The sequence below is a fragment of the Plectropomus leopardus genome, chromosome 9 (genome assembly GCF_026936395.1).
Source record: "Plectropomus leopardus strain MGB_pleo_1.0 chromosome 9, ASM2693639v1, whole genome shotgun sequence".
Classification (NCBI taxonomy): Eukaryota; Metazoa; Chordata; class Actinopteri; order Perciformes; family Serranidae; genus Plectropomus; species Plectropomus leopardus.
In genome coordinates this window covers 15,639,545-15,658,988 of record NC_142184.1, presented here as the reverse complement: position 1 = coordinate 15,658,988, position 19,444 = coordinate 15,639,545, and the positions used below count along the sequence as shown (strand labels likewise).

At 35.5% G+C, this 19,444-nt stretch overlaps 1 protein-coding gene across 1 annotated transcript in view; it reads right to left on the bottom strand.

The window, feature by feature from the left end:
• Positions 1-2,081: 2,081 nt before the first annotated feature.
• Positions 2,082-19,444, bottom strand: part of slc2a4rg (SLC2A4 regulator) — a 71,745-nt gene continuing 54,382 nt past the window's right edge. Inside the window, exon 10 of the transcript XR_015777477.1 lies at positions 2,082-2,389. The gene's annotated coding sequence lies outside the window, so the exon portion shown is untranslated. The remainder of the gene's footprint in view (positions 2,390-19,444) is intronic.

Genomic DNA, 19,444 nt, shown 5'->3' with positions numbered 1-19,444 from the left:
TGCAAAATTCTATGCCATAGCATGTCTTGGCAGGCTATTTCATGCTGTTTTGAGGTGTTTGCAGCTGTTTTTGGGATATGTCATTTTTTTTACATTTTTGCCATACTATAGCCTTGCCTTTTTGGTGATATTGTCGTCATCCATTTTTATGGTGTTTTCTGCACTTTTTTTTCAAAATTCTATGCCATGCCGTGTCTTGACATGCTATTTTATGCTGTTTTGAGGTGTTTTCAGCGATTTTTGGGATATATCATTTTTTGACATTTTTGCCATACTATAGCCTTGCCTTTCTTGTCATTTTTCAACATGCATTTTTATGGTGTTTTTAGCAGTTTTTTTCAAACTTCTATGCCATGGCGTGTCTTTGCACGCTATTTCATGCTGTTTTAAGGTGTTTTCAGCTGTTTTTGGGGACATGTCATGTTTTGCAATTTTTGCCATGCTATAGCCTTGCCCTTTTAGTCATATTTTCAACAAGCATTTTTATGAGGTATTTGGCAGTTTTTGCAAAATTCTATGCCATGCCATGTCTTGGCAAGCTATTTTATGCTGTTTTGAGGTGTTTGCAGCTGTTTTTGGGATATGTCATTTTTTGACATTTTTGCCATACTATAGCCTTGCCTTTTTGGTGATATTGTCGTCATCCATTTTTATGGTGTTTTCTGCACTTTTTTTTCAAAATTCTATGCCATGCCGTGTCTTGACATGCTATTTTATGCTGTTTTGAGGTGTTTGCAGCGATTTTTGGGATATATAATTTTTTGACATTTTTGCCATACTATAGCCTTGCCTTTCTTGTCATTTTTCAACATGCAGTTTTATGGTGTTTTTAGCAGTTTTTTTCAAAATTCTATGCCATGGTGTGTCTTTGCACGCTATTTCATGCTGTTTTAAGGTGTTTTCAGCTGTTTTGGGGACATGTCATGTTTTGCAATTCTTGCCATGCTATAGCCTTGCCTTTTTGATCATTTTTTTCAACATGCATTTTTATGAGGTATATGGTTGTTTTTGCAAAATTGTATGCCATGGTTTGTATTGGCAGGCTATTTCATGCTGTTTTAAGGTGTTTTCAGCTGTTTTGGGGACATGTCATATTTTGCAATTTTTGCCATACTATAGCCTTGCCTTTCTTGTCATTTTTTTCAACATGCATTTTTATAAGGTATATGGCTGTTTTTGCAAAAGTCTGTGCCACGGTGTGTATTGGTAGGCTATTTTATGCTGTTTTGAGGTGTTTTCAGTGATTTTTGGGATATGTCATTTTTTGACATTTTTGCCTTGCCTTTCTTGTCATTTTTCAACATGCATTTTTATGGTGTTTTTAGCTGTTTTTTTCAAAATTCTATGCCATGGCGTGTCTTTGCACGCTATTTCATGCTGTTTTAAGGTGTTTTCAGCTGTTTTTGGGACATGTCATATTTTGACACTTTTTGCATAGTATAGCCTTGCCTTTCTTGTATTTGTTTCAGCATGCATTTTTATGGTGTTTTTTGCACTTTTTGCAAAATTCTATGCTATGGCGTGTCTTGGCAGGCTAATTTATGCTATTTTAAGTTGTTTTCAGATGTTTTTGGGATATGTCATTTTTTGACATTTTTGCCATACTATAGCCTTGCCTTTTTGGTGATATTTTCGTCATCCATTTTTATGGTGTTTTCTGCACTTTTTTCAAAATTCTATGTCATGGTGTGTCTTGGCACGCTATTTTATGCTGTTTTGGGTTGTTTTCAGCTGTTTTTGGGATATGTCATATTTTGACATTTTTGCCATAGTATAGCCTTGCTGTTTTTGTCATTTTTTCAACATGCATTTTTATGAGGTATTTGGCCGTTTTTGCAAAATTGTATGCCATGGCGTGTCTTGGCAGGCTATTTCATGCTGTTTTGAGGTGTTTTCGGCTGTTTTTGGGACATGTCATTTTTTGACATTTTTGCCATACCATAGTATAGCCTTGCCTTTTTTGTCATTTTTTCAACATGCATTTTTATGAGCTTTTTGGTTGTTTTTCAAGAATTCTGTGACGCTCCGCGCAACAAGAAGAAGAGAGGAGGACCCAAGAGCAAACACGCAGACGTAGAGTAAACAAGTAACAAAGATCTTTTAATTATAATAACAATGATGGGGGTAAGGGGTAAGGGGAAATGGGATGTTGGGGAGCGTGAAGTTGGGGAGAAGCAGGTGAGTCGGGAGGGAATAGTGGCTGTTGGGTGGTGGGGACGAACGTATGGCCGAGGATAGCAGAGAGCGAGGATAGTCTGTGGCGAGAGGGAACGTGAGGCTGGTGGTTGCAAGGCAGCGAGAGGTGTCCGAGGGGAACAGAGCTTAAGGTGGTTGAGTCCGAAGACGAGGTGCTGGCCGGCGAGGCACTGCAGCTCGGACAGGAGATGCACTGGAGGAAGCACAAAGACAACACGAGTGAGCAAATAATCCAAAAACACAAGAGACATGAGACGCGAGCATAGAGTACTGAAAAAGACTGCCGATCTACCACATGGAAGGTGGAAAACAAACTTGTGCCAGAGAAGAGTGAAGCAGTCGTCTTTATACTGCAGTTAGAGATGACTGGTGATGAGGCGACAGTGACTATGTGTGCCGAGGGCTCCAGGACCCGGAAGCCACTCCCAGTGACTGCAACACAGGAAGAGACACAGACAAAAGCACCCAGCACACAAAAACTCAAGCACACCAGCCCAAAAAAAGTCACAGGCACCAAAGAATTCGATGCTATTGTGTGTCTTGGCACACTATTTTATGCTGTTTTGAGTTGTTTTCGGCTGTTTTTGGGATATGTCATTTTTTTTTGACATTTTTGCCATACCATAGTATAGCCTTGCCGTTTATGTCATTTTTTCAACATGCATTTTTATGAGGTATTTGGCCGTTTTTGCAAAAGTCTATGCCATGGCATATCTTGGCAGGCTATTTTATGCTGTTTTGAGCTGTTTTCAGCTGTTTTTGGGATATGTCATTTTTTGACATTTTTGCCATACCATAGTATAGCCTTGCCTTTGTTGTCATTTTTTCAAGATGCATTTTTATGAGGTATTTGGCTGTTTTTGCAAAATTCTGTGCCATGGCATGTCTTTGCATGCTATTTTATGCTGTTTTGAGTTGTTTTCGGCTGTTTTTGGGATATGTCATTTTTTGACATTTTTGCCATACCATAGTATAGCCTTGCCTTTGTTGTCATTTTTTCAAGATGCATTTTTATGAGGTATTTGGCTGTTTTTGCAAAATTCTGTGCCATGGCATGTCTTTGCATGCTATTTTATGCTGTTTTGAGTTGTTTTCAGATGTTTTTGGGATATGTCATTTTTTGACATTTTTGCCATACTATAGTATAGCCTTGCCTTTTTTGTCATTTTTTCAACATGCATTTTTATGAGGTATTTGGCCGTTTTTGCAAAAGTCTATGCCATGGCATGTCTTTGCATGCTATTTTATGCTGTTTTGAGTTGTTTTCGGCTGTTTTTGGGACATGTCATATTTTGACATTTTTGCCATACCATAGTATAGCCTTGCCTTTTTTTGTCATTTTTTCAACATGCATTTTTATGAGGTATTTGGCCGTTTTTGCAAAATTCTATGCAATGGCATATCTTGGCAGGGTATTTTATGCTGTTTTGAGTTGTTTTTAGCTGTTTTTGGGATATGTCATATTTTGACATTTTTGCCATACCATAGTATAGCCTTGCCTTTTTTATCATTTTTTCAACATGCATTTTTATGAGGTATTTGGCCGTTTTTGCAAAATTCTATGCCATGGCGTGTCTTGGCAGGCTATTTTATCCTGTTTTGAGTTGTTTTCAGCTGTTTTTGGGATATGTCATTTTTTGACATTTTTGCCATACCATAGTATAGCCTTGCCTTTTTTTGTCATTTTTTCAACATGCATTTTTATGAGGTATTTGGCCGTTTTTGCAAAATTCTATGCCATGGCGTGTCTTGGCAGGCTATTTTATCCTCTTTTGAGTTGTTTTCAGCTGTTTTTGGGATATGTCATTTTTTGACATTTTTGCCATACCATAGTATAGCCTTGCCTTTTTTTGTCATTTTTTCAACATGCATTTTTATGAGGTATTTGGCCATTTTTGCAAAATTCTATGCCATGGCGTGTCTTGGCAGGTTATTTTATGCTGTTTTGAGGTGTGTGCAGCTGTTTTTGGGATTTGTCGTTTATTGACATTTTTGCCATACCATAGCATAGCCTTGCCTTTTTTGTCATTTTTTCAACATGCATTTTTATGAGGTATTTGGCCGTTTTTGCAAAAGTCTATGCAATGGCATATCTTGGCAGGCTATTTTATCCTGTTTTGAGTTGTTTTCAGCTGTTTTTGGGATATGTCATTTTTTGACATTTTTGCCATACCATAGTATAGCCTTGCCTTTTTTTGTCATTTTTCAACATGCATTTTTATGAGGTATTTGGCCGTTTTTGCAAAAGTCTATGCCATGGCATGTCTTTGCAGGCTATTTTATGCTGTTTTGAGTTGTTTTCAGCTGTTTTTGGGACATGTCATATTTTGACATTTTTGCCATAGTATAGCCTTGCCTTTTTTCTGTCATTTTTTCAACATGCATTTTTATTAGGTATTTGGCCGTTTGTGCAAAATTCTATGCAATGGCATATCTTGGCAGGCTATTTTATGCTGTTTTGAGTTGTTTTCAGCTGTTTTTGGGATATGTCATTTTTTGACATTTTTGCCATACCATAGTATAGCCTTGCCTTTTTTTGTCATTTTTCAACATGCATTTTTATGAGTTATATGGCCGTTTTTGCAAAAGTCTATGCCATGGCATGTCTTTGCGGGCTATTTTATCCTGTTTTGAGTTGTTTTCAGCTGTTTTTGGGATATGTCATTTTTTGACATTTTTGCCATAGTATAGCCTTGCCTTTGTTGTCATTTTTCAACATGCATTTTTATGAGGTATTTGGCCGTTTTTGCAAAAGCCTATGCCATGGCATGTCTTTGCAGGCTATTTTATGCTGTTTTGAGTTGTTTTCAGCTGTTTTTGGGACATGTCATATTTTGACATTTTTGCCATAGTATAGCCTTGCCTTTTTTGTCATTTTTTCAACATGCATTTTTATGAGGTATTTGGCCGTTTGTGCAAAATTCTATGCCATGGCATATCTTGGCAGGCTATTTTATGCTGTTTTGAGTTGTTTTCAGCTGTTTTTGGGATATGTCATTTTTGACATTTTGCCATACCATAGTATAGCCTTGCCTTTTTTTGTCATTTTTCAAGATGCATTTTTATGAGGTATTTGGCTGTTTTTGCAAAATTATGTGCCATGGCATATCTTGGCAGGCTATTTTATGCTGTTTTGAGTTGTTTTCAGCTGTTTTTGGGATATGTCATTTTTTGACATTTTTGCCATACCATAGCATAGCCTTGCCTTTTTTGTCATTTTTTCAACATGCATTTTTATGAGGTATTTGGCCGTTTTTGCAAAAGTCTATGCCATGGCATGTCTTTGCAGGCTATTTTATGCTGTTTTGAGTTGTTTTCAGCTGTTTTTGGGACATGTCATTTTTTGACATTTTTGCCATACCATAGTATAGCCTTGCCTTTTTTTGTCATTTTTTCAAGATGCATTTTTATGAGGTATTTGGCTGTTTTTGCAAAATTCTGTGCCATGGCATATCTTGGCAGGCTATTTTATGCTGTTTTGAGTTGTTTTCAGCTGTTTTTGGGATATGTCATTTTTTGACATTTTTGCCATACCATAGTATAGCCTTGCCTTTTTTTGTCATTTTTCAGCATGCATTTTTATGAGGTATTTGGCCGTTTTGCAAAATTCTATGCCATGGCATGTCTTGGCAGGCTATTTTATGCTGTTTTGAGTTGTTTTCAGCTGTTTTGGGATATGTCATATTTTGACATTTTTGCCATAGTATAGCCTTGCCTTTTTTGTCATTTTTTCAACATGCATTTTTATGAGGTATTTGGCCGTTTTTGCAAAATTCTATACCATGGCATATCTTGGCAGGCTATTTTATGCTGTTTTGAGTTGTTTTCAGCTGTTTTTGGGATATGTCATTTTTTGACATTTTTGCCATACCATAGTATAGCCTTGCCTTTTTTGTCATTTTTTCAACATGCATTTTTATGAGGTATTTGGCCGTTTTTGCAAAAGTCTATGCCATGGCATGTCTTTGCAGGCTATTTTATGCTGTTTTGAGTTGTTTTCGGCTGTTTTTGGGACATGTCATATTTTGACATTTTTGCCATAGTATAGCCTTGCCTTTTTTTGTCATTTTTCAACATGCATTTTTATGAGGTATTTGGCCGTTTTTGCAAAAGTCTATGCCATGGCATATCTTGGCAGGCTATTTTATGCTGTTTTGAGTTGTTTTCAGCTGTTTTTGGGATATGTCATTTTTTGACATTTTGCCATACCATAGTATAGCCTTGCCTTTTTTGTCATTTTTCAACATGCATTTTATGAGGTATTTGGCCATTTTTGCAAAATTCTATGCCATGGCGTGTCTTGGCAGGCTATTTTATCCTCTTTTGAGTTGTTTTCAGCTGTTTTTGGGATATGTCATTTTTTGACATTTTTGCCATACCATAGTATAGCCTTGCCTTTTTTTGTCATTTTTCAACATGCATTTTTATGAGGTATTTGGCCGTTTTTGCAAAAGTCTATGCCATGGCATGTCTTTGCAGGCTATTTTATGCTGTTTTGAGTTGTTTTCAGCTGTTTTTGGGACATGTCATTTTTTGACATTTTTGCCATACCATAGTATAGCCTTGCCTTTGTTGTCATTTTTTCAACATGCATTTTTATGAGGTATTTGGCCGTTTTTGCAAAATTCTATGCCATGGCGTGTCTTGGCAGGCTATTTTATGCTGTTTTGAGTTGTTTTCGGCTGTTTTTGGGACATGTCATATTTTGACATTTTTGCCATACCATAGTATAGCCTTGCCTTTTTTTGTCATTTTTCAACATGCATTTTTATGAGGTATTTGGCCGTTTGTGCAAAATTCTATGCAATGGCATATCTTGGCAGGCTATTTTATGCTGTTTTGAGTTGTTTTCAGCTGTTTTTGGGATATGTCATTTTTTGACATTTTTGCCATACCATAGTATAGCCTTGCCTTTTTTATCATTTTTTCAAGATGCATTTTTATGAGGTATTTGGCCGTTTGTGCAAAATTCTATGCCATGGCATATCTTGGCAGGCTATTTTATGCTGTTTTGAGTTGTTTTCAGCTGTTTTTGGGATATGTCATTTTTTGACATTTTTGCCATACCATAGTATAGCCTTGCCTTTTTTATCATTTTTTCAACATGCATTTTTATGAGGTATTTGGCCGTTTGTGCAAAATTCTATGCAATGGCATATCTTGGCAGGCTATTTTATGCTGTTTTGAGTTGTTTTCAGCTGTTTTTGGGATATGTCATTTTTTGACATTTTTGCCATACCATAGTATAGCCTTGCCTTTTTTATCATTTTTTCAACATGCATTTTTATGAGGTATTTGGCCATTTTTGCAAAATTCTATGCCATGGCGTGTCTTGGCAGGCTATTTTATCCTCTTTTGAGTTGTTTTCAGCTGTTTTTGGGATATGTCATTTTTTGACATTTTTGCCATACCATAGTATAGCCTTGCCTTTTTTTGTCATTTTTCAACATGCATTTTTATGAGGTATTTGGCCGTTTTTGCAAAAGTCTATGCCATGGCATGTCTTTGCAGGCTATTTTATGCTGTTTTGAGTTGTTTTCAGCTGTTTTTGGGACATGTCATATTTTGACATTTTGCCATACCATAGTATACCCTTGCCTTTTTTGTCATTTTTTCAACATGCATTTTTATGAGGTATTTGGCCGTTTGTGCAAAATTCTATGCCATGGCATATCTTGGCAGGCTATTTTATGCTGTTTTGAGTTGTTTTCAGCTGTTTTTGGGATATGTCATTTTTTGACATTTTTGCCATACCATAGTATAGCCTTGCCTTTTTTGTCATTTTTTCAACATGCATTTTTATGAAGTATTTGGCCGTTTTTGCAAAAGTCTATGCAATGGCATATCTTGGCAGGCTATTTTATGCTGTTTTGAGTTGTTTTCAGCTGTTTTTGGGATATGTCATTTTTTGACATTTTTGCCATACCATAGTATAGCCTTGCCTTTGTTGTCATTTTTTCAAGATGCATTTTATGAGGTATTTGGCCATTTTGCAAAATTCTATGCCATGGCGTGTCTTGGCAGGCTATTTTATCCTGTTTTGAGTTGTTTTCAGCTGTTTTTGGGATATGTCATTTTTGACATTTTGCCATACCATAGTATAGCCTTGCCTTTTTTGTCATTTTTTCAACATGCATTTTTATGAGGTATTTGGCCGTTTTTGCAAAATTCTATGCAATGGCATATCTTGGCAGGCTATTTTATGCTGTTTTGAGTTGTTTTCAGGTGTTTTTGGGATATGTCATATTTTGACATTTTTGCCATACCATAGTATAGCCTTGCCTTTGTTGTCATTTTTTCAACATGCATTTTTATGAGGTATTTGGCCGTTTTTGCAAAAGTCTATGCCATGGCATGTCTTTGCAGGCTATTTTATGCTGTTTTGAGTTGTTTTCGGCTGTTTTTGGGACATGTCATATTTTGACATTTTTGCCATAGTATAGCCTTGCCTTTTTTGTCATTTTTTCAACATGCATTTTTATGAGGTATTTGGCCGTTTGTGCAAAATTCTATGCAATGGCATATCTTGGCAGGCTATTTTATGCTGTTTTGAGTTGTTTTCAGCTGTTTTTGGGATATGTCATATTTTGACATTTTGCCATACCATAGTATAGCCTTGCCTTTTTTATCATTTTTTCAAATTTGCATTTTTATGAGGTATTTGGCTGTTTTTGCAAAATTCGGTGCCATGACATATCTTGGCAGGCTATTTTATGCTGTTTTGAGTTGTTTTCAGCTGTTTTTGGGATATGTCATTTTTTGTTATTTTTGCCATACCATAGTATAGCCTTGCCTTTTTTTGTCATTTTTCAACATGCATTTTTATGAGGTATTTGGCCGTTTTTGCAAAATTCTATGCAATGGCATATATTGGCAGGCTATTTTATGCTGTTTTGTGTTGTTTTCAGCTGTTTTTTGTATATGTCATTTTTTGACATTTTTGCCATACCATAGTATAGCCTTGCCTTTTTTATCATTTTTTCAACATGCATTTTTATGAGGTATTTGGCCATTTTTGCAAAATTCTATGCCATGGCGTGTCTTGGCAGGCTATTTTATCCTCTTTTGAGTTGTTTTCAGCTGTTTTTGGGATATGTCATTTTTTGACATTTTTGCCATACCATAGTATAGCCTTGCCTTTTTTTGTCATTTTTCAGCATGCATTTTTATGAGGTATTTGGCCGTTTTTGCAAAAGTCTATGCCATGGCATGTCTTTGCAGGCTATTTTATGCTGTTTTGAGTTGTTTTCAGCTGTTTTTGGGACATGTCATATTTTGACATTTTTGCCATACCATAGTATAGCCTTGACATTGTTGTCATTTTTCAACATGCATTTTTATGAGGTATTTGGCCGTTTTGCAAAATTCTATGCCATGGCATGTCTTTGCAGGCTATTTTATGCTGTTTTGAGTTGTTTTCAGCTGTTTTTGGGATATGTCATATTTTGACATTTTTGCCATAGTATAGCCTTGCCTTTTTTGTCATTTTTTCAACATGCATTTTTATGAGGTATTTGGCCGTTTGTGTAAAAGTCTATGCAATGGCATATCTTGGCAAGCTGTTTTATCCTGTTTTGAGTTGTTTTCAGCTGTTTTTGGGATATGTCATTTTTGGACATTTTTGCCATACCATAGTATAGCCTTGCCTTTGTTGTCATTTTTTCAAGATGCATTTTTATGAGGTATTTGGCCGTTTGTGCAAAATTCTATGCCATGGCATATCTTGGCAGGCTATTTTATGCTGTTTTGAGTTGTTTTCAGCTGTTTTTGGGATATGTCATTTTTGACATTTTGCCATACCATAGTATAGCCTTGCCTTTTTTGTCATTTTTTCAACATGCATTTTATGAGGTATTTGGCCGTTTTGCAAAATTCTATGCAATGGCATATCTTGGCAGGCTATTTTATCCTGTTTTGAGTTGTTTTCAGCTGTTTTTGGGATATGTCATTTTTGACATTTTGCCATACCATAGTATAGCCTTGCCTTTTTATCATTTTTCAAGATGCATTTTTATGAGGTATTTGGCCGTTTTTGCAAAATTCTATGCCATGGCGTGTCTTGGCAGGCTATTTTATGCTGTTTTGAGTTGTTTTCGGCTGTTTTTGGGACATGTCATATTTTGACATTTTTGCCATAGTATAGCCTTGCCTTTTTTTGTCATTTTTTCAACATGCATTTTTATGAGGTATTTGGCCGTTTTTGCAAAAGTCGATGCCATGGCATGTCTTTGCAGGCTATTTTATGCTGTTTTGGGTTGTTTTCAGCTGTTTTTGGGATATGTCATATTTTGACATTTTTGCCATAGTATAGCATTGCCTTTTTGTCATTTTTCAACATGCATTTTTATGAGGTATTTGGCCGTTTGTGCAAAATTCTATGCAATGGCATATCTTGGCAGGCAATTTTATGCTGATTTGAGTTGTGTTCAGCTGTTTTTGGGACATGTCATATTTTGACATTTTTACCATAGCATAGCCTTGCCTTTTTTGTCATTTTTCAACATGCATTTTTATGAGGTATTTGGCCGTTTTGCAAAATTCTATACCATGGCATATCTTGGCAGGCTATTTTATGCTGTTTTGAGTTGTTTTCAGCTGTTTTTGGGATATGTCATTTTTTGACATTTTTGCCATACCATAGTATAGCCTTGCCTTTTTTATCATTTTTTCAACATGCATTTTTATGAGGTATTTGGCCATTTTTGCAAAATTCTATGCCATGGCATATCTTGGCAGGCTATTTTATGCTGTTTTGAGTTGTTTTCAGCTGTTTTTGGGACATGTCATTTTTTGACATTTTTGCCATACTATAGCCTTGCCTTTTTAGTCATATTTTCAACAAGCATTTTTATGAGGTATTTGGCCGTTTTTGCAAATTTCTATGCCATGGCGTGTCTTGGCACGCTATTTTATGCTGTTTTGAGGTGTTTTCAGCATTTTTTGGGATATGTCATTTTTGACATTTTGCCATACCATAGTATAGCCTTGCCTTTTTATCATTTTTCAACATGCATTTTATGAGGTATTTGGCCATTTTGCAAAATTCTATGCCATGGCGTTTCTTGGCAGGCTATTTTATCCTCTTTTGAGTTGTTTTCAGCTGTTTTTGGGATATGTCATTTTTGACATTTTGCCATACCATAGTATAGCCTTGCCTTTTTTTGTCATTTTTCAACATGCATTTTTATGAGGTATTTGGCCGTTTTTGCAAAAGTCTATGCCATGGCATGTCTTTGCAGGCTATTTTATGCTGTTTTGAGTTGTTTTCAGCTGTTTTTGGGACATGTCATATTTTGACATTTTTGCCATAGTATAGCCTTGCCTTTTTTGTCATTTTTTCAACATGCATTTTTATGAGGTATTTGGCCGTTTGTGCAAAATTCTATGCAATGGCATATCTTGGCACGCTATTTTATGCTGTTTTGAGTTGTTTTCAGCTGTTTTTGGGACATGTCATATTTTGACATTTTTGCCATAGTATAGCCTTGCCTTTTTTTGTCATTTTTTCAACATGCATTTTTATGAGGTATTTGGCCGTTTTTGCAAAATTCTATGCAATGGCATATCTTGGCAGGCTATTTCATGCTGTTTTGAGTTGTTTTCAGCTGTTTTTGGGATATGTCATATTTTGACATTTTTGCCATAGTATAGCCTTGCCTTTTTTGTCATTTTTTCAACATGCATTTTTATGAGGTATTTGGCCGTTTTTGCAAAATTCTATGCCATGGCATATCTTGGCAGGCTATTTTATGCTGTTTTGAGTTGTTTTCAGCTGTTTTTGGGACATGTCATATTTTGACATTTTTGCCATAGTATAGCCTTGCCTTTTTTCTGTCATTTTTTCAACATGCATTTTTATGAGGTATTTGGCCGTTTTTGCAAAATTCTATGCAATGGCATATCTTGGCAGGCTATTTTATGCTGTTTTGAGTTGTTTTCAGCTGTTTTTGGGATATGTCATTTTTTGACATTTTTGCCATACCATAGTATAGCCTTGCCTTTTTTATCATTTTTTCAACATGCATTTTTATGAGGTATTTGGCCATTTTTGCAAAATTCTATGCCATGGCGTGTCTTGGCAGGCTATTTTATCCTCTTTTGAGTTGTTTTCAGCTGTTTTTGGGATATGTCATTTTTTGATATTTTTGCCATACCATAGTATAGCCTTGCCTTTTTTTGTCATTTTTCAACATGCATTTTTATGAGGTATTTGGCCGTTTTTGCAAAAGTCTATGCCATGGCATGTCTTTGCAGGCTATTTTATGCTGTTTTGAGTTGTTTTCAGCTGTTTTTGGGACATGTCATTTTTTGACATTTTTGCCATACCATAGTATAGCCTTGCCTTTTTTTGTCATTTTTTCAACATGCATTTTTATGAGGTATTTGGCCGTTTTTGCAAAATTCTATGCCATGGCATGTCTTTGCATGCTATTTTATGCTGTTTTGAGTTGTTTTCGGCTGTTTTTGGGATATGTCATATTTTGACATTTTTGCCATAGTATAGCCTTGCCTTTTTTGTCATTTTTTCAACATGCATTTTTATGAGGTATTTGGCCGTTTGTGTAAAAGTCTATGCAATGGCATATCTTGGCAAGCTGTTTTATCCTGTTTTGAGTTGTTTTCAGCTGTTTTTGGGATATGTCATTTTTGGACATTTTTGCCATACCATAGTATAGCCTTGCCTTTGTTGTCATTTTTTCAACATGCATTTTTATGAGGTATTTGGCCGTTTTTGCAAAATTCTGTGCCATGACATATCTTGGCAGGCTATTTTATGCTGTTTTGAGTTGTTTTCAGCTGTTTTTGGGATATGTCATTTTTTGACATTTTTGCCATACCATAGTATAGCCTTGCCTTTGTTGTCATTTTTTCAAGATGCATTTTTATGAGGTATTTGGCCGTTTTTGCAAAAGTCTATGCAATGGCATATCTTGGCAGGCTATTTTATCCTGTTTTGAGTTGTTTTCAGCTGTTTTTGGGATATGTCATTTTTTGACATTTTTGCCATACCATAGTATAGCCTTGCCTTTTTTATCATTTTTTCAACATGCATTTTTATGAGGTATTTGGCCGTTTTTGCAAAATTCTATGCCATGGCGTGTCTTGGCAGGCTATTTTATCCTCTTTTGAGGTGTTTTCAGCTGTTTTTGGGATATGTCATTTTTTGACATTTTTGCCATACCATAGTATAGCCTTGCCTTTTTTTGTCATTTTTCAACATGCATTTTTATGAGTTATATGGCCGTTTTTGCAAAATTCTGTGCAATGGCATATCTTGGCAGGCTATTTTATGCTGTTTTGAGTTGTTTTCAGCTGTTTTTGGGATATGTCATTTTTTGACTTTTTTTCCATACCATAGTATAGCCTTGCCTTTTTTGTCATTTTTTCAAGATGCATTTTTATGAGGTATTTGGCCATTTTTGCAAAATTCTATGCCATGGCGTGTCTTGGCAGGCTATTTTATCCTCTTTTGAGTTGTTTTCAGCTGTTTTTGGGATATGTCATTTTTTGACATTTTTGCCATACCATAGTATAGCCTTGCCTTTGTTGTCATTTTTTCAACATGCATTTTTATGAGGTATTTGGCCGTTTTTGCAAAATTCTATGCCATGGCATGTCTTGGCACGATATTTTATGCTGTTTTTAGTTGTTTTCGGCTGTTTTTGGGATATGTCATTTTTTGACATTTTTGCCATACCATAGTATAGCCTTGCCTTTTTTTGTCATTTTTTCAACATGCATTTTTATGAGGTATTTGGCCGTTTTTGCAAAAGTCTATGCCATGGCATGTCTTTGCAGGCTATTTTATGCTGTTTTGAGTTGTTTTCGGCTGTTTTTGGGACATGTCATATTTTGACATTTTTGCCATAGTATAGCCTTGCCTTTTTGTCATTTTTCAACATGCATTTTATGAGGTATTTGGCCGTTTGTGCAAAATTCTATGCAATGGCATATCTTGGCAGGCTATTTTATGCTGTTTTGAGTTGTTTTCAGCTGTTTTTGGGATATGTCATTTTTGGACATTTTTGCCATACCATAGTATAGCCTTGCCTTTTTTGTCATTTTTTCAACATGCATTTTTATGAGGTATTTGGCCGTTTTTGCAAAAGTCTATGCCATGGCATGTCTTTGCATGTTATTTTATGCTGTTTTGAGTTGTTTTCAGCTGTTTTTGGGACATGTCATATTTTGACATTTTTGCCATACCATAGTATAGCCTTGCCTTTTTTATCATTTTTTCAAGATGCATTTTTATGAGGTATTTGGCCGTTTGTGCAAAATTCTATGCAATGGCATATCTTGGCAGGCTATTTTATGCTGTTTTGAGCTGTTTTGAGCTGTTTTTGGGATATGTCATTTTTTGACATTTTTGTCATACCATGGCTTTTTTTGTCATTTTTCAACATGCATTTTTATGAGGTACTTGGCCGTTTTTGCAAAACTCTATGCTGTGGCATGTCTTTGCAGGCTATTTTATGCTGTTTTGAGTTGTTTTCAGCTGTTTTTGGGACATGTCATATTTTGACCTTTTTGCCATACCATAGTATAGCCTTGCCTTTTTTATCATTTTTTCAACATGCATTTTTATGAGGTATTTGGCCGTTTTTGCAAAATTCTGTGCAATGGCATATCTTGGCAGGCTATTTTATGCTGTTTTGAGCTGTTTTGAGCTGTTTTTGGGATATGTCATTTTTTGACATTTTTGTCATACCATGGCTTTTTTTGTCATTTTTCAACATGCATTTTTATGAGGTATTTGGCCATTTTTGCAAAATTGTATGCCATGGCGTGTCTTGGCAGGCTATTTTATCCTGTTTTGAGGTGTTTTCAGCTGTTTTTGGGATATGTCATATTTTGACATTTTTGCCATAGCCTTGCCTTTTTTATCATTTTTTCAACATGCATTTTTATGAGGTATTTGGCCGTTTTTGTAAAATTCTATGCAATGGCATATCTTGGCAAGCTATTTTATGCTGTTTTGAGTTGTTTTCAGCTGTTTTTGGGACATGTCATTTATTGACATTTTTGCCATACCATAGTATAGCCTTGCCTTTTTTGTCATTTTTTCAAGATGCATTTTTATGAGGTATTTGACCGTTTTTGCAAAATTCTGTGCCATGGCATATCTTGGCATGATATTTTATGCAGTTTTGAGTTGTTTTCAGCTGTTTTTGGGATATGTCATTTTTTGACATTTTTGCCATACCATAGTATAGCCTTGCCTTTGTTGTCATTTTTTCAACATGCATTTTTATGAGGTATTTGGCCGTTTTTGCAAAATTCTATGCAATGGCATATCTTGGCAGGCTATTTTATCCTGTTTTTAGTTGTTTTCAGCTGTTTTTGGGATATGTCATTTTTTGACATTTTTGCCATACCATAGTATAGCCTTGACATTGTTGTCATTTTTTCAGCATGCATTTTTATGAGGTATTTGGCCATTTTTGCAAAAGTCTATGCCATGGCATGTCTTTGCAGGCTATTTTATGCTGTTTTGAGTTTTTTTCAGCTGTTTTTGGGACATGTCATATTTTGACATTTTTGCCATACCATAGTATAGCCTTGCCTTTTTTATCATTTTTTCAACATGCATTTTTATGAGGTATTTGGCCATTTTTGCAAAATTCTATGCCATGGCGTGTCTTGGCAGGCTATTTTATCCTCTTTTGAGGTGTTTTCAGCTGTTTTTGGGATATGTCATTTTTTGACATTTTTGCCATACTATAGCCTTGCCTTTTTTGTCAGTTTTTTCAAAATGCATTTCTATGAGATATTTGACCGTTTTTGCAGAATTCTATGTCATGGCGTGTCTTGGCAGGTTATTTTATGCTGTTTTGAGTTGTTTTCAGATGTTTTGGGGATATGTCATTTTTTGAGATTTTTGCCATACCATAGTATAGCCTTGCCTTTGTTGTCATTTTTTCAACATGCATTTTTATGAGGTATTTGGCCGTTTTGCAAAATTCTATGCCATGTCATGTCTTAGCACGATATTTCATGCTGTTTTTAGGTGTTTTCAGCTGTTTTTGGGATATGTCATTTTTGACATTTTGGCTATACTATAGCCTTGCTTTCTTGTTCAGTTTAGCATTTGGGGCCATTTTTGCAACATTCTTTGCTATGGCATGACTTGGCAGGTTTTTATGCTGTTTCGAGGTGTTGTCAGCTCTTTTTGGGACATGTCATATTTTGACATTTTTGCCATATTATAGCCTGGCTTTTCAATATGCATTTTTTAGGTGTTTTTTGGCCATTTTTGCAACATTATATTCTATATTTATGCTGTTTTGAGGTATTTTCAGCTGTTTTGGGGACATGTCATTTTTAGCCATACTATAGCCTTGACTTGTTTTTGGCTTTTTTCTTTTTTAGACATTCTATGCACAGGATGTGTCTCGGCACACTTTTTATGCTGTTTTTAGCTGTTTCTGGAACTTTAATTTTTTTTTCATTTTTCGCCATACTATAGTTATGGTTTTTGGGTCATTTTTTTGACATGTCATATTATGATGTTTTGGGGTTTTTTTTAGATACATTCTATGCCATGGCATCTCTCTCGCAGTTTTCAGCTGGTTTTGGGACAGTTCGTATTTTGGCATTTTTTGCCATATTGTAGTATTGCATTTTCAGTCATTTTTTCTGCATGCTGTATCATGGTGTTTTGGGCCGCTTTAGCAACATTCTATGCTATAGCGTGTCTGGGCATGCTATTTTCAGCTGTGTTTGGGACATGTCGTATTTTCAAATTTTATAGTAAATTAAAATAAATAGTTTGCCATTTTGGGGCGTTTTCTTTGACAGGCCATGTTAGGTTAGCCTAACCCTAACCCATCTCAATTTTAGATGTCGCTGCAAATACTGAATTTTAAGGAGACAGAAATTTCTAAATCAGCAGTGACATCTGTCAGTATTAGACAGAGCAGTGCAGAGCTTAAGGAAACTTCAAGAATCATTCTAGGGCCAAGCGGATTAGCTAGTCGAGATGAACTTCGACTGATATATGAGTCAGGCCAAAAATTAATTTCTTGGCAGGCAATATTCACTAAATAAAGTCAGTAAAAAATCATCTTAAAATATATATGACTTTGTCATTAAGACAACTCAAATACTTTGCCTGATTCATCGGCTAAGCAAGCGCCTTAGCTCTGAGAGTTGCTTGGTAACTCGGTGGACGTAAGTTCAACTCTTACTCGCCACAGGTGTAATTTGAATGCTATTGTTCTCAGTACAGAGCCAAAGTAAACTTTGAAATCACAGGAAGTGCCAGGAGGATTAGCTCTGAGAGTTAAGGTGCTTGCTTCCTGACCGGAAGGTTGTGAGATCAAATCTTACTGGGATCAGATAATTTGGTTTCTGCAGTGTGTCAAAACTTCAACTGATATATGAGTCAGGCCAAAAATGAAATTCTTGGCAGGCAAAATTCACTAAATAAAGTCAGTAAAAAAACCTTCTTAAAATATATATGATTTGTCATTAAGACAACTCAAACACTTCACCTGATTTATCAGCTAAGCAAGCACCTTAGGTCTGAGAGTTAAGGCGCTTGCTTGGTAACTCGGTGGAAGTAAGTTCAACTCTTACTCGCCACAGGTGTAATTTAAATGCTATTGTTCTCAGTACAGAGCCAAAGTAAACTCGGAAAACACATGAAGTGCCAGGAGGATTAGCTCTGAGAGTTAAGGCGCTTGCTTCATGACTAGAAGGTTGTGAGATCAAATCTTACTGGGAACAGAAATTTCAGGTTCTGCATTGAGTTGTAACTTCAATTAATATATGTAAGTCAGGCTGAAAATGAAATTTTTGGCAGGCAATATTCACTAAATAAAGTCAGTAAACAAAAGAAAAATCATCTTAAAAATATATATGACTTTGTCATTGAGGCAACTCAAATACTTCACCTGATTTATTGGCTAAGCAAGTGCCTTTGGTCTGAGAATTAAGGCTCTTGCTTGGTAGCTTGGTGGACGAAAGTTTGACTCTTATTCGGCATTGATGTAATTTGAATGCTTTTGTTCTCAGTACAGAGCCAAAGTAAACTTTGAAAACACAGACAGTGCCAGGAGGATTAGCTAAGGTGCTTGCTTCATGACCAGAAGGTTGTGAGAAGAATTTTTACTGGAAACAGATATTTCAGGTTCTGCAGTCTGTCAAAACTTCGATTATTATATGAGTCAGGCCGAAAATGAAATTGTTGGCAGGCAAAATTAACTAAATAAAGTCAATAAAATATCATCTTAAAATATATATGACTTTGTCATTAAGATAACTTAAATACTTCACCTGATTTATCTGCCAAAAGGATATATGATATATAGCTGAGTGATATATCATTTCAGCCGATAAATCAGGTGAAGTGTTTGGATTGTCTTATTAACAACGCTATATATATTTTAAGATTAAAGGTGATATTTTAGATGTAAGATTTAAGATGATATTTAATAGTTTGGTATTGTGAAGCGCTTAGTAACTGTAAATAAAATCTCGGCTAATATCTGTCTGCTTTGCTAATATAAGGGTCATATGGTCAGGAAAGAAGAAAAATTCTGTATCGGCAGTGACGTCTGTCAATTTTTGACAGAGCAGCACAGACAGAAAGGAAATTTCAAAAGTTATTTAGGTGCTAGGAGGATTAGCTCTGGGAGTTAAGGTGCTCACTTCCTGACCAGAAGGTTGTGAGATCAAATCTTATTGGGAACAGAAATTCCAAATTCTACACACTGCTCCTTTAGAAGACATGGAACAGCATAGTGAATGCATTTGTTGGTATCTAATTTTGACTGCGCTATTGTCATTAATAAAAAGCGAAAAATGATAGTAGAAAGCAAAGAAGCAATCTCAAATATTTTGTAACTTAAATATAACTATCATCAATTATAATATTAGATTAAATATTTTATGGGGAAAACATCAGTTTTTTTACTTTACTGTATTAAATGTCTTAACAGGTAGCAGATCATGTGGACAGTAGAAAAAAAAGTATTTATATTTTACCAGTTTAAATGATTTATTATATTTGGTAGTGATATCCATCCTGAATCCATCCCTCTGCTGGATTAAGTCATTTTTGGGGGATATAAAGTATCCCAATCTTACTAAAAAGTGAACATATACTGAAAATTTGATCCAGATCAAAACTAAGCCAGGAATATGTGATTTTATCAGATATCTGAATCTTTTTGTCTTTTGAATTATTTTCAAAATTTGATCCAATCCGATCAGACTACCTCTCAACCGGGCCCTGGGGTTG